This window comes from Phoenix dactylifera, chromosome 4 (genome assembly GCF_009389715.1).
Source record: "Phoenix dactylifera cultivar Barhee BC4 chromosome 4, palm_55x_up_171113_PBpolish2nd_filt_p, whole genome shotgun sequence".
Lineage (NCBI taxonomy): Eukaryota > Viridiplantae > Streptophyta > Magnoliopsida > Arecales > Arecaceae > Phoenix > Phoenix dactylifera.
In genome coordinates, this window is record NC_052395.1 from 20,424,766 (window position 1) to 20,441,275 (window position 16,510).

At 41.5% G+C, this 16,510-nt stretch overlaps 1 pseudogene; it reads left to right on the forward strand.

Annotated features, from left to right (window-relative positions):
- The first annotated feature begins 12,658 nt into the window (after window positions 1-12,658).
- Window positions 12,659-16,510, forward strand: part of LOC103712815 — a 32,001-nt pseudogene continuing 28,149 nt past the window's right edge.

The following is a 16,510-nucleotide window of genomic DNA, read 5'->3' on the forward strand; positions in this document are numbered from 1 at the left end:
TTGAGTCCATTCTTCATTCATTCATTTTGAGGCTACAAGGGAGTCCCATCATATTCTAGTACAGGAACCTAGGATTTTTACCTACAAGGAACTCCAACCATGTTTAATCTTGAGGGATAACTGTTAGCATGTCTCCTGATTTCAGAAGACTTGATGTGGCTCACTTGATCAAGTTTACCTACAGCAGGATAAATACAACCTTATTTAAATGGTGACTTAATCCAATCTGATTAGAGGTTATTCAGAGTTTATCTTATCAGGTAGTTTCTGTGATGGATGGAAACTAATTAGAGATAAACCTTAAAGATAAAGATCCGGGTTCCTAACCTAGCATCATAAATAGCCTGTGGATCTATCACCTAAGGCACTCAGGTCCTAGCTCCGGATCTCCCCTCTCCTCTTCCTCTCCCACAGGTCTCTTCCTCCTCGGGTGCTTAGTCTTCCTTCTTCTAATGGGGTTTTTTTCTCCCTCCTTTTGGTGTGACATCTACTTGCTTGAACAGCATGGACGGAGGTTAGTATAAATTAATTTTTATTTATCATTCCGCTGCGCGAAATTATCTTACAATAACACCACTCAAGACTCGGACCACGGACCCTCCATTTGACACGGATAGGTACGGTCAGTGAGCTATTGCTGCGTTCATCCTTTTAAGTGATATTCAAAGTTTGCTTTGCTGGATGGCTCCTTTTTGCCTCCCTTAGCATCAAAAAAGGAAATGTTTTTTTATCTACCTTGTATTTTCTATGGGATACTCCAACAAAGAAAAGACAAGAAAAACATAAGTTGCTCTGCAATAACTAACTTTCTTTGCCTTCTTTTGCTGTCCAATTCAGACTGGATTGGATTGACTCTCATGTTCTACAGTTTTTCTTTGAATATAAATAGAGAAAAAGAATGAACAGAGAAAATATCAGGAAAAGAAAAGGAAAGTTCAACGCAATCAACCATGAAAGTCCACTTGCAATTTCCTTTCTTCCCACTGCTAGAACAAGAATGAATCTAGTTACTCATAAAGCAAGATCACTTGGACCAAAAATAAGGCTGAGGCAATTGTAGATAATAGTAGCAAAAAATGAGCATTAGATTCAACTTATAAGAGTTTTCCCCCCTTTTCAATATACGTGACTCCAATCATTTTCTTGTCCATTTCATTGCGATTTACCCTAGGAAAATTACGTTAGTGGTGAAAAGGCAAGTATAGCAATCCTAAAATGCAATAAATTTCTCGGCATTTGCACTTAAGTTTGTAATATGAAGTTTACAGTTTGGAGTTAATTCAGCTGTAGGAAAAGATTATGCATGAGTAGGACAAACCCTACATAAAAATAAAATTCTCCCAACTTTTCGATTTTAGTTCTCTCTCGACACACTTTCATCTCTCTCGTTGGCCAAGGGAGTGTCCCGCTACATGCAAGAGGAGAGGATGAGCGCAGGAAGAGAGATACCATTCCACAGACGGTTATGTTGCAATTGATCCCATCATGCAGATGCTCCACCTCTCAATTTGTACGCGACCAACTTCATCTTCTTCTGATCCGGGATCTTCATGTAATCGAAGAATGTTTTTACTTCGGCCAACCAATCCAAAAATTCCTCAATATGAAGATTATCGTTGAAGGCATGGAGGTCCATTCCAATTTGAAATCAGGGGAGCCCATATTCCGAGCACCCCAATTGGCTCTGTATCCCACGAGTTCGGCGTTTCCTCTCGGTCGAAATGCATGGAACTCGTTGAATCTTCCGTCTTTATCAGGAAATCGTCAGTAAGCCATGCCTCCCACAGAAAGTCTGCGGTCGAAGGCCCTTTGATTCTATTCACCCCCATGGAGCCCGCGTGCGCCTAGGTTCGGACGTGGTTCATCGAACGCTCCAAAGACCGCCTCATCTTCTTCCCCATCGGATGACTCCGGAAGAGCTCGCTGTCTATGCCGGTGGAGATCTCACGCCGGCACTGGTGGACCACGAGGAAAATCCTCGTTGGCCTCCACTCGTTCCCGGCTAGGAGCCCCAACAACCTCGATCCGCAGCTCTTGGATGGATTGCTGGATGTCACGCACGGCTCCCTCAAGGCCGCGAACCACTACCCAAAGGGCCGGCACCCCGCGATCGCCGTCGATGGGGTGAACGCTTATAACACTGTCATCCGCCATCGAACCAGGAGAAACCTCGCTCTGATGCCAAATGATGCAGCTGGAAGCGTGTGTTTGGGGTTCACAAGCCCTGAATCTGAAGAATAGGAAATTCAGATCGTGGGGCAAGCTATGAATCCCAAGCAATTGTTGTTTTTTGACTTGAAACAGAGCAAGAAACAGAGTTGATGATGTTCAGAAAAACAGAACAAAGTTTTCTCTGGGTTTTTCTTTTTTCATTTCCTGGCGGCTGGAAAAACAAAACGATAAGAAGAAGCAAACACTCTTCAAATGATTATATAGGATCGCATGAACACCCTAACGGAAGCAAAACAATTAATGAGACCCCAAACAGAAATCAAATCCTAAATCAACATGGACTCCCTAATCCCAACTTAACTCGGAACCAAATATGAACTAATTTTAGCAATAAACAAAGACTCTAAACCGGCTTGATCAAATGAAAATCCAGAAGCAAACTAATCTGATTCGACTTTCCTTGAGCGTGTGATTGATCTCTCCTTGAATGGGATTGATCCAAACACCCCACAGAGAAGAGGCTTCAAATCTTCACGGCTGCAATTTCTACTCCCTGTTCCCCTGTTCCATGGCCCTGTTCCGTGGAAGGAACCCGTCCTGCATCACTCCATCCTCAGCAACACCTCCTTGGACATCAACCTCACTTTCTTCCTCAATTGCCCCAACGAAGAAGTTCTAATCCAAAACCAAATAACCTGCAGCCTTCCAGGCGGCAGCAGTGGTAAGTCGTCCTACATCTTCCCCGAAGATGATCTTTTGATCGCCAGAAAATACAATTTGGCGCAGCTGTGCCAAGGTATAGTGGTGGTGCCCGTCCTCTATGATCAGTGGCTCATTGCTAACTGGAGCCATTTGCTCGGTGACTTCGGAGGGCTGTTGAAGAGTGGCTTCCAGCTTCACTGGCCCGACGAGATCTCGGGAGCATGCGACCGCTGCGAGAGCTCCGGTGGGCGCTGCGGGAATAACCAAACAAACAGCACTAGTTGGGTCTTCGTCTGCTTCTGCTCCGACGGGACGCGTTGCGGTACGTTGTCCTCTACATCTGTTTTTCAGTACTGCTTCCATTTGTCTCTAGTGGATTGGGTGAATAAGATGACATACGGTCAACGATGTGAGGTCAGTCAACCAGCGTAACCATCATCACACAAAAAAGTTCATTCCGCACCGCACGTTCTTCACTTCTTCCCTTCTCACCTATCCTTTCCCTTCCGCTTCTACTCTGCTATATCCTTCGTCTCAAATGAATTCCAAAATTTTACTATAGTCAAAAGGGATCTTTTTCCATCTTGTTTTTCCTCATCTCCTTTTAGATAGGAAGCGGGCTAATCTTTGGTACAAGTTCAATAATAAACATTAGCCGCCCATTCTAGGTTCCGGTTCAACAGCCATCTTATTGTTGGCATCCATCTTTTATGGTGACTTGCAAAAAGCTTCATCCCTGTTCTTAGACTCCTCGGCCATGACTGTCGTATCAGATGCAATTTCCACCATAGCCAAGCAGTTCTTGCCACCGATTTCATCCACAGCGATTCAGCGACTCAGTAAAACCTTTCTTGTGTTAACTCAACTAATGAGAACTTTTCTTTCTCTTCCATTGCTTGGAGAACCTATTCAACTAGCAAGAAATATCTCGTTCTAATGATAGTGTTAGCAATATATCATCTAAATAAACAAATAAATCTATAAATTCAATTAATGAAAAATTTTAAAGGGAATAATATATATGTATATTATTCGGCATCCAAATAATTCTATTTTAATGCAAAATAAATCTAATCTAGCATAAAATAAATCTATGCATTTAATAAATTTATATCATATCAAATCCTACAAATCTACTAATATTAAATTAAAAATAAAGGTAGAAGAAATTATCCTGATTGAAGGCAGGTCGAAGCGCGTAGACGTTGTCCCAAAGAAGTATTTACCCCCACGTATGGATTTTCTGGCAATCCTCCTCTGAGATATGACGACTTTACAACTTTTTCTTCGGCACGTCTCGAAAGAAGTCAAAGCGAACCTGATCGGACTTACAAATCCAGCAAAGAGCGGAATGAAAAGAATAAAATAAACTGAATAAATATATAAAAACAAAAATCAAAAGTGGCTAAGAGGAGGAAGAATTTCTCCATAGTTTTTTTACTATTTTTCTGTAATTTTTCGTACCTAATAGGCTGAAATAGAGGGGTATTTATAGGGGTTATTATAGGGGCAAAATGGTCTTTTGCGGATGCATTTTCAAATGCGTCCATTTTCAAATGCGTAACGCCCACTGGCCGTTGCCTTTTTCTCAAACGCGCAAGCGGCCAAATCTCGGGCCATGTGCGTATTTAAATTTTTCCTAACAATCCCCCACAAAAATTTAAATAATTTTAAAATCAAAATAAAATGCTGGATATCTTATATTATGTAATAGGTATAGGTATCTTTCGGTTTGAACCTTCACTTAGTGACAGTTGATTACATCTGTGGAGCTAGGGTGGTCTTAACCTTGAACCTCAGTCCATTGCTCAGATTAAATCAACAGCACACATAATATAGTCCGATCTAGGTTCTAAGCGGGTTGCGCTAATATGGCCATGCGCAGGTATTTATCATGTGCTTTTTAGAGAATCGCCCATTTTCCATAATCGTGGCTTTACGACTGCACATATAGGTGAGTCCTAATAAGGAAGCTAGCAAGGAAGCTCCTGCCTTTTGGGTCTTGGACTCATTAAGAGTTATGCAAACAAACTCATCATACCGCTTGCTTTTATGAGCACTAGCGCCATAGGGATGAGGAAAACATAAATTAGTGCTCCTCTTAGTCACACTTCAGTTTGTTTCTACCCATTGAACCTTTTCAGGTTGGGTTCCTACCGTGGTGATCTATTTTTATGGGCTAAGCCTCATCCCCTCGACAACTCTAGAACTACTGTTCTAGACAAGTCTTTTGTAAGCTGATCAGCCAAGTTGTTTTCTGATTTTATAAAATTCAAGGCAATAACATTATTTTTCAATTTATATCTTAATGATTTATGATGCACTTTTAAGTGCCTGTTCATTTTTACATTGGCATTTCTATTGGCTGTATATCCTATGAATATAGCATCCACTGTTTTAGGCCCTATTTTTTTTCTCTTAAAATTAGGTATTTTTACTTTTACCAGGCACCCTCACACTTTCAAATAGCTAAGATTAGATTTTTTATGTTTCCAATCTTCATATGGGGTTAGATCATTATTGTTAGAGGGAATCCTATTGAGGATATAACAGGTTGAAACTAGAGCTTCCCCCCCACAAATTTTTTGATACTCCTGAGCTTACAAGCATGAAGTTCAAAACTTGGATGAAGGTCAGGCCTCTTTGGGTATGGCTCAGAGTCTTAGTAAAATCAGACCAGGAGTTAGGTAGTTTATCTATCAGACAGGCTACTTGGAATGGTTCAACCAAATTGGTTCCATTAGCCCTAAGCTGGTGGATCAGAATTTTAAAATCATGGATTTGGTCATTCATGGGCTTTGAGTCCACCATCCTAAAGTTGTTAAAGTTAGAGGCCTTGAACATCTTCACCCTAGCATCATTTAGACCATATTTGCTTTCTAGGGTGTTCCAGAGTTCTTTGGCACTCTTGGCTATGTAATAGATATCATACAGCCTCTCATAAAGGGCACCTATGATTCTATGAATACAATGATAGTCTATTTCATCAGGTGTTCTAGAGGGTGTGCTAGTAGAGGCAGAAGGTTCAGTGTTGGAGGAGGTTGAGTTTTGGTGAGTAGCATATCGTGAAGTAGTTTGGTTGGACCTGTTATCAACTTCAGTAATGCTTTCATCTATGGCTGAGATTAACCCTAATATGGTAAGCCAGAACTGCATTTGGTTCTGCCACCTCCCAAAGTTATGGCCATCAAATTTCTCAGATTTGGCACTAAAGTGATCACTAGTGTTTGAGGCCATAGGATCAGGGTTATAGAATAGAGACAGAAACCTGAGTGAAGGCAAAAAATCTATGTCAAAAGATTGCACTAATATTTATATTGAACTTTGGATGTTTAGTTGATATATCCAAAAAAAACTAATAACCAGATCAGCTCCAGATCGGTGGTGGAACACTAGGCTCACTTAAGTACCAGCCTTTCTTAGGCACGTATGCCTTTTTGACAAGCTTTTCTTTGACACTATTAGTTAGTGGATATAGTCACTAGAAATCACACAAATTCAATTTTTAGAAAAACCTAAGTGCAAACTTTAAATTAGTTATTGTGGATTAACTAATTTCAGAATTTTTCGTTTGAATTTTTCAAATTAGTAATAATTGATTATTAATTTAGCGGTAGCAAATCAATTATTTTTAATTGAGATCTAAAATGTCAATTCAATGAATTATATATTAGAATTGATTTATTATCTTATTAGAATAATTGATTACTAATTTCGCGGTAGCAAATCAATTATTGTAATTGAGATCTAAAATATCAATTCAATGAATTATATATTAGAATTGATTTATTTTCTTATTAGAATAATTGATTGAGATCTAATAAGTCAATTCAATGAATTATAAGATTTATTCTTTTATTAGAATAATTGATTGAGATCTAATAAGTCAATTCAATAAATTAATTATTATGTATTAACCAATTTTCGAATTTTTCGTTTGAATAGGATCTGAAAATTACTCCTTAAGGAGTCCAAATGGAGGTATAATAAATCTCTTGAAGGTTAAACAAATTATTACCTTTTTAGAATAATTTATTATTAATTATGTACTCGCAAACATGATTATTGCAATTAAAATCTAATATGCCACAATTGCAATAAAGGATTTAATGAATTATATATTACTAAAAAAAATAATCAAATACTTCTTTGGATTGTTGGCAATATATCATCTAAATAAACAAATAAATCTATAAATTCAATTAATGAAAAATCTTAAAAGGAATAATATATATGTATATTATTCGGCATCCAAATAATTCTATTTTAATGCAAAAGAAATCTAATCTAGCATAAAATAAATCTATGCATTTAATAAATTTATATTATAGAATTTCAAATCTTTCAGATCTACTAATATTAAATTAAAAATAAAGATAGAGAAAATTAGCCTGATTGAAGGCAGGTCGAAGTGCGTAGACGCTGTCCTAAAGAAGTATTTGCCCTCACGTACGGATCTCCCAGCAATCCTCCTCTGAGATACGACGACCCTACAACTTCTTCTTCGGCACGTCTCGGAAGAAGTCAAAGCGAACCCGATCGGACTTGCAGATCCAGCAAAGAGGGGAATGAAAAGAATAAAATAAACTGTATAAATATATAAAAACAAAAATCAAAAGTGGCTAAGAGGAGGAAGAATTTCTCCATAGTTTTTCTACTATTTTTCTGTAATTTTTCGTGTCTAATAGGCTGAAATAGAGGGGTATTTATAGGGGTTATTATAGGGGCAAAATGGTCTTTTATGGATGCGTTTTCAAACGCGTCCGTTTTCAAACGCGTAACGCCCACTGGCCGGCCGTTGCCTTTTTCTCAAACGCGCACACGGCCAAATCTCGGGCCACGTGTGCATTTAAATTTTTCCTAACACATTGGCATATATATTTCGTCGGATAGTAGTCGATGTCAGTGTCACGCTCCGAGCCCAACATCTAAGTCTGGAACACAACATGGCCACATACTTCCTATAAAAGAGTCCTAGAGATTATGCTAGATCTGAAAAACTTATCACAACCTTAATATTAGTGAATAATAATGATCTTAATTCATACTGAATAACAAAATTGGTCCAATTATAAAATTTGATCATTCAACCAGTATCAGTGATGCTTTATCTAATCATCTCCTCCACCTATGATCTCAACTATGCCAAATACTATGCAATCTGCAACTCTGAAAAAAAGAAAGAGAAAGGGGTTGTGAGCTTTACAGCCCAATAAGAGTTCCAAACTGCTGTACCATAAATAATAAAAATATAATCAATTAACAATACCAATTATGAAGAAAATTGTATCAATACTCGGAAAGCCCATACAAATAATAAGCACATTATTATTTTATCATAAAACATATGTATACATATATATATATATATATATATATATATATATATATATATGTATATATATATGTATGTATATATGTATATATATGTATATGTATATATATATGTATATGTATATATATATGTATATATATATGTGTGTATATATATATGTATATATGCATATATATATGTATATATATATATATATATATATCTCGATGTATCTAATTATTCAACAATAATTTTTTATGTCATTTCATCTATTTTTCATTAAACTTGATTTTTATTTTTCTCTTTAATTATCTTTCGGCCGTGGACTAACCAAGATTATGACTCAGTCTAAGACCGAAACAATCCCATGCGTCAGCTCGTGGTCGCTGTCCCAAGTATAAACTCATAGAGACCCCATGCGTCAGCCCATAGTCACTATACCATGCTTAAGCCCGTGAAGGCTATCACACGCATAAGCTCATGGAGGCCCCATGCATCTGCCCATGGTCATTATACCATGCTTAAGCTTGTGGAGACTGTCTTATGCATAAGCGCATAGAGGCTATCCTCGTGTGTCAGCCCTTGGGCGCTATGACCTAGTTAGTCTACACTATTTCTTATCTGTTTGATTTATATATTACTGTTGTCAAATTAGTTACCACTTATACAATGACTTTCTCTCGAATTTAAGGTATCTTTGTTCACATAATCATGTTCTCAATATCTGGTATGTATAATAATCATATAAATATATTTATACTGAAAATTATATAAAAACAAATCATCACAAGTCAAAGAAATAAACCATCCGAGGAGACGCAGAAACTGCATAAAAGAAGCTATAGTTTTTGTGCTATCAATCAAAGCAGCCGCTTGGGTGAATTCTTGGGCTAAAGTAAATACTCTGCATCAAAATCAATCTTGGACTCCTCTAAACACTTTGGAACACATCTTTATTTCTAACCAACCAAATCTGAGACTGAGCACTCGCTTTTAGGTGACATACGACGCATGCTGTGGGAGTACTGTATTGCTCAGATTAGACACGTCTTTCATGAGGCGAACCAAGTTGCGAATTGGATTGCTTCATTTGTTGCTCATCATTTTGAAAAAAATTTTCGAATCCAGCAGTCCTCTGTTTCTTTTGCTTTGTATAGTTTTCTTACTAGCAATGTAGCTGGCCGTGCTCATGCGAGAGCAGTATAAGCAGCCGATGTACCCAAAAAAAAAAATCCTCAATAGATAGTGATAGAATAATAGCTGCATTAGTAATAGGAGCCTATCTCCATATCTAAATAGCTAATTTACAATTCGGAATGGCATGCGAAATTGATTCTTTCATACTCGGGCAAATATCATAATAATTAGAAATATGTAAATCATGCTAGTGTAACAAACTATGAAATTGAAGCAAATTTCAAGCAATTTCTACATAAATGAAGCAATTCTAAGATGAGCATTAATCTTCCATATCCAGCCAAAACAACGAGGAGATGGAGGTTCCGAGCATTACAAGCTTATAACGGACAACCCTGAAGATGGACCCCACACCAACCTATCAACACTATTTCCACACAGTATCGGTATGGAAAGAATTCAGTTTGCCACATTTAAAAAAAAAAAAAAAAAAAATGCTGCCTTTCATTCCTGCTCACCATCCACCATAAGGTCTTTCACTTTTAAGATTCTGCAACGCCCTGACATCTACTGGGACAAGCCATCGTGCAATAGGAATGGAGGATATCTATAGGTTCTGAACAACAGGAATAAAGGCCCCATTGCCAAAAAAAAAATTAAGATTAGAGTATACCAACGGCGCCAAAGAACACATCATCATCCAAATAGGGGAACTATTCTGAGTCTGCACCAGGTAAAATAAGAGAGACCAAGTTCCATATTTTGCTCTCATAAAAAAGATCTACTAATCTTCACTCGTCAATATAAATCTTGCAGCATGTGTGGCTAACAATGCTTTGCTCCTCGCAATTAACATTGGTTAGCAAACACAATCCCAAGGTACTAGATGTACTGAAAAACTCCTGAATTTACCTCAAATACACCTTTGAGCAATATAAGTGCACAATCATGCTCATCAATAACCGGTTATGAGTCAACTTGACCAACATTTACATTTTAAACAAACCCTACATCTAAATTGGTCTAGAAAACTAGGATTTTGTATGGTTCATCATGTATTTTTAAAGATATCATTATGATTTATAATTCACATCTTTTTAAACAATGAAAGAGCCTTTTTTATCTGCAAAATCTCCTAGCTCGATCTATATGCTTTAGGATATATAAAAAATACATTTCATCTGTCACGCCCCCGCCTGCGCGAGGCACGTGAGGCACCCAGTGCTTACATGGGGGCCACATGAGGGGGGAACACGGGGCTTCCCTGCCAGATATTGTTCGCTTCTGGGGCTTCACGCAAGCGTCCTTCATCCCTCTGCGGTTTTGTTTTCCTCCCAAAACGCGTCTGCAGGATTAGGAGATACCCGCCTCATATGCCCAGGCTATGGAACGAGTCTTTCCGATATGGGACTATTGGGCCTCACACCCTTCCCACCATCGGACAAGAGCTGTCCTCGGCTCTGATACCAAATGTCACGCCCTCGCCTCCGCGGGGCACGTGAGGCACCCAGTGCCCACGTGGGGGCCATATGAGGGAGGAAATACGGAGCTCCCCTACCAGATATTGTCCGGTTCCGGAGCTTCACGCAAGCGTCCTTCACCCCTCCCCGATTTTGTTTTCCACCCAAAACGCGTCTACAGGATTAGGAGACACCCGCCTCATATGCCCAGGCTCTGGAACAAGTCTTTCCGATGTGGGACTATTGGGCCTCACACCCTTCCCACCATCGGATAAGAGTCGTCCTCGGCTCTGATACCAAATGTCACGCCTCCGCCTTTGCGAGACACGTGAGGCACCTAGTGCCCACGTGGGGGCCACATGAGGGGGGAACACGGGGCTCCCCTGCCAGATATTGTCCGGTTCTGAGGCTTCACGCAAGCGTCTTTTACCCCTCTTCGGTTTTGTTTTCCTTCCAAAACGCATCTGCAGGATCAGGAGACACCCGCCTCATATGTCCAGGCTCCGGACCGAGTCTTTCCGATGTGGGACTATTCGGCCTCACACCCTTCCCACCATCGGACAAGAGCTGTCCTCGGCTCTGATACCAAATGTCACGCCCCCGCCTGCGCGGAGTACGTGAGGCACCCAGTGCCCACGTAGGGGCCACATGAGGAGAGACCGCGGGGCTCCCCTGCCAGATATTGTCCGATTCCGGGGCTTCACGCAAGCGTCCTTCACCCCTCTCCGGTTTTGTTTTCTACCCAAAATGCGTCTGCAAGATTAGGAGACACCCGCCTCATATGCCCAGGCTCTGGAACGAGTCTTTCCGATGTGGGACTATTGGGCCTCACACCCTTCCCACTATCGGACAAGAGCCGTCCTCGCTCTGATACCAAATGTCACGCCCCCGCCTCCGTGGGGCACGTGAGGCACCCAGTGCCCACGTGGGGGCCACATGAGGGGGGAAACACGGGGCTCACCATCGGAAAGACTCGTTCCAGAGCCTGGGTATATGAGGCGGGTGTCTCCAAATCCTGCAGACGCGTTTTGGGTGAAAAACAAAACCGAAGAGGGGTGAAGGACGCTTGCGTGAAGCTCCGAAACTGGACAATATCTGGCAGGGAACCCCCGTGTTCCTCCTCATGTGGCCCCCACGTGGGCACTGGGTGCCTCACGTGCCCCGCGCAGGCGGGGGTGTGACATTTGGTATCAGAGCTGAGGACGACTCTTATCCGATGGTGGAAAGGGTGTGAGGCCCAATAGTCCCACATCGGAAAGACTCGTTCCAGAGCCTGGGCATATGAGGCTGGTGTCTCCAAATCCTGCAAACGCGTTTTGGGAGGAAAACAAAACTGGGGAGGGGTGAAGGACGCTTGCGTGAAGCCCCGGAACCGGATAATATCTGGCAGGGGAGCCTCGTGTTTCCCCCCTCATGTGGTCCCTGCGTGGGCACTGGGTGTCTCACGTGCCCCGCGCAGGCGAGGGCGTGACATCATCCAACGTGTAGATTTTTAGACTACATATGAAATCAAAATGTATTAACATGCCACTATTTTTTTTATTTCGCATCCATTTAATACATGAATAAATTATCTCAAAAGTGTAAACTTTATTTTTGTATCAAAGCATTTTATATATTTTAGATAACGGACAACAATGTAGATTTTATTTTGAGAGATATTGATTCTTATTGAAAAACATTTGGTGCCAAATGCTATAAATACATTCTAGCCCAACCCAACTAATATTTATCTAATATTTATAAGTCTTCTTACCATGTCCTAGAAATTTTATGGTATTTAAATTATCAATTCTTTATAGAAAAAGAAATTTTAATTTTTACTAGCTATTCATTATTTTATATATTATTGAAAATGACATATGAGAAAAGTTTAAGATTCTTCGAATTAGTCTATTCAATTATGAGAGAAGGCTTAGTTCTGAATCTAATCATTTACTTATCACTCAAAGCAAACTTAAGCTGCAATTTGAACTGAACAAGAGCTAGCTCATCAACAGTTCACCCGTTTGACAACCTTAGAACTAGTTTCTTGCGGACAATTCTTACCCTCTTTCCTCGAAGCCAACATAAGGCCAAAGATGGGCCAAGGGGAATGGGCATATCTTTCCAGCAAGCAGTCAAGCACCAAGTCAAGACGCCCGCCTTCCATTGACTCCTAAAAGTATCCGAGGGCCAAGCCTTTCTTTCAGCGCTCATACTCCTGCACCACAGCCACGGAACCATGGCTTGTGGAATCCTCTCATCACCTTCTCCCCTCCTCATCTCCATCGTCTTCCTCTTCCTCCTAATCTCCATCAACGGTTCCCCTGTCACGAACAGTCCCACAACCTCATCCTGTTCCAACTCGACGACCTGTGGCAAACAACATATTACTTATCCATTTTGGGTAACCCAGAATCCCCCCTCCTACTGCGGTAATGAAGGATTTATGCTGATATGCGAAGATGATGACCGCCTAATCCTTTCCCTCGGCTCCCACGACTACACCGTGACCAACATCGATTACTCTAACCGAACCATCTCTCTTGCCGACACCGATATTGTCCTCGACGCTGGCATCTGTCCCAGGCCCAGCCACAACCTCACCTTCGAGGGTAACTCCGTCCTCAACTACACCTCCTTGGACATCAACCTCACCTTCTTCCTCAATTGCCCCTCCTCCGGAGAAGTTCTAATCCACAACAAAATAACCTGCAGCCTTCCAGGCAGCAGTGGTAAGTCGTCCTACATGTTCACCGACGAATATCTTTCGACCGCCATAGAATACAATTTGGCGCAGGTGTGCCAAGGTATGGTGGTGGTGCCCGTCCTCTATGATCAGTGGCTCAGTGCTAACTGGAGCCATTTGCTCGGTGACTTCGGAGGGCTGTTGAAGAGCGGCTTCCAGCTGCACTGGCCCGACAAGATCTCGGGAGCATGCGACCTCTGCGAGAGCTCCGGTGGGCGCTGCGGGTATACCCAAGCAAACAGCACTAGTTGGGTCTTCGGCTGCTTCTGCTCCGACGGGATGGGCGAGCACAGTTGCGGTACGTTGTCCTCTACATCTGTTTTTCGGTGTTGCTTCCATGTGTCTCTAGTGGATTGGGTGAAATAAGATGAGTGAGATGGGGTCGATGGTGCATTGAGGTCAGTCAACCAACCACTAGCCTGTGGTCCAAAATTAAGATCATATCAGCGTAACTATAATCACACAAAATAGTCCATTCCGCACCGCACGTTCTTCAGTTCTTCCCTTCTCACCTATCCTTTCCCTTCGCTTCTACTCTAATATATCCTTCGTCTCAAATGAATTCCAAAATCTTACTAGAGTCAAAAGGGATCTTTTTCCATCTTGTTTTTCCTCATCTCCTTTTAGATAGGAAGCGGGCTAACCTTTGGTACAAGTCCAGTAATAAACATAAGCCGCCCATTCTTGGTTCCGGTTCAACAGCCATCTTATTGTGGGTATCCATCTTTTACGATGACCGGCAAAAAGCTTCATCCCTGTTCTTAAACTCCTCGGCCATGACTGTCGTATCAGATACATTTTCAAGCAGCTCTTGTCACCGATTTCATCCACAGTGATTCAGCGACTCAGTGGAACCTTTCTCGCGTCGACTCAACTAATAAAAACTTTTCTCTCTCTTCCATTGCTCAGAGAAACTATTCAACTACCAAGAAATATCTCGTCCTAATGATTGCACGTCGGCATATATATTTCATCGGACAATAGTCAATGTCAGTGTCACATCTCGAACCCAGCACCCGAGTCTGAAATACGATACGACCGCACACTTCTTAAAACAGAGGCCTAGAGAATATGCTAGGCTTGAAAAATTTATCACAACCCCAATATCCGTAAACAATAATGATCTCAATTCATATCGGATAACAAAGTTGATCCAATTACAAAATTTGATCATCTAACCAGTATCAATAATGCTCTATCCAATCATCTCCTCTATCTATGATTTCAACCATAGCCAAGTAGCATGCAACTTGTAACTCTGGAAAAAAAAAGGAGGAAGGGGTTGTGAGCTTTACAGCCCAGTAAAAATTCCAAAACACTACACCATAAGTAATAAGAAAATAATCAATTAGCAATACTAGATATAATGAAAATTGTATCAAAGCTCATACAAATAATAGGCACATTAACATTTTATCATAAGGCATATGTGTTTGTGTGTGTGTATAATGACCGAGTACATAAATTCTTATTTCTATCGAAGATTGATTAAACACAATAATCATTGGCCTACTTCACGGTCTACGAGCTGGGATGCAGAGTATCTGATTAGAACCTTCTTGTGCATATGACTCTTCATTTACAAAATCAAACTCGATTATCAAAAGAAAATCAAATACTAGACTAGTAACTTAGACCGCCTATCGATATGAACCAGCGATCCATCACCAAGTCCCCTGAGTCCCTTCTACCACCTATCTAGGTCAACTAGAGAGAGACACCAAGTGAGAGAAAATATAGAGAGAGGAGAGAGAAAATAAAAGAAAAAGAAGGAGAGAGTTGTGATGCCCTCTCTCCTTCCTGAAGTCGAGGATCGCCCTCGATGGCATTCGTAATCGGCGACCCCTAATGGTCGACAACCCACGGCGGTGCCGGTGGCTTGCCACGCCCGGCGACGACCGGTGAAACAAAAGAAAGGAGTATCAAAACATGGGAGACTCTGTTACCAGCAATTCAGCGACTCGCCGACCAGATTCAAAGCTAAAACGACAGCTGTGGTGGTTGCTGGGGTTAAGGGGCCCATGGGCCGTCGATGGTGACTGGCGGCCGACAACACCTATTTCATCAAAGAAACAGAGGTTCCGACCCCTTAGATTAAGGAAATCAAGCATCCCCATGGTCGGAGTTCTAGTCATGGTCTCCGGCCACTGCGAGGGATCAGAGGAAGACCCCGGCGGCGAGTACCATCAGTGAAAACGACCAAAACATGGGTTTGACTAGTCAAAAGAGTAAAAATAGAGCTTTCCCCTTCTTGGCCAAAATTTGGCGATCACCAGCGGGTCATCAAGGCTTCAAAGAATCCAAAAAAGGGAGAGAGAGTAGCTTGAGAGGGAAAGTTAGGCCTTTACCTAGTTTTCTGGCGAGGACTGGCTGCGGCGGAGGTGTGGACGACGATCGACTTCGGGGAAGAAAACTACAAAAAAATGTTAGTGGTGAGCTCTGATCACAGCCGGAACTCCGGTGGGGGAAGAGAGGATGGGGAGGAGCCTCTAAAAAGGCTTGGCTACGACAGGAATCCGACTCGGAGTCAGTTTCGATCTGGTGAGATCGAGAGGGAGAAGACTTCCGTCGGCAATCCTCTTTTTCTCCAAACACGTGCGCGGCACGTGCCGTTATTTTCTTTTGGGCCAATTTAGCCAGGCCGGTCAAGTGGACCAGGCCTAGCTCGCTTAAAAGGCTGGGTATCACAATCAAATCAGCTAAATTTCTTTTGCAGTATATGTAAGTGATTGATGCCCTCAAGGGGAAATATAGTGGGGCTGACTTCTGACGTTATGGCCTGAGAGACTCTCCGCCCAGGCCCAGTTTGCTTAAAGGGCCGGGTATCACAGTCAGCTGAATTTCTTTTGCGGTGTATGTGAGTGACTGATTCTCTCAACGGGAAATATAGTGTTGCTAACTTTCGACGTTATGGCCTGAGAGAGACTCTGCCATTCTTGTTCTTCTCCTCCTTAATTCTGGCCTAATATTTTCCAATAATGGAAGATTTTGCTT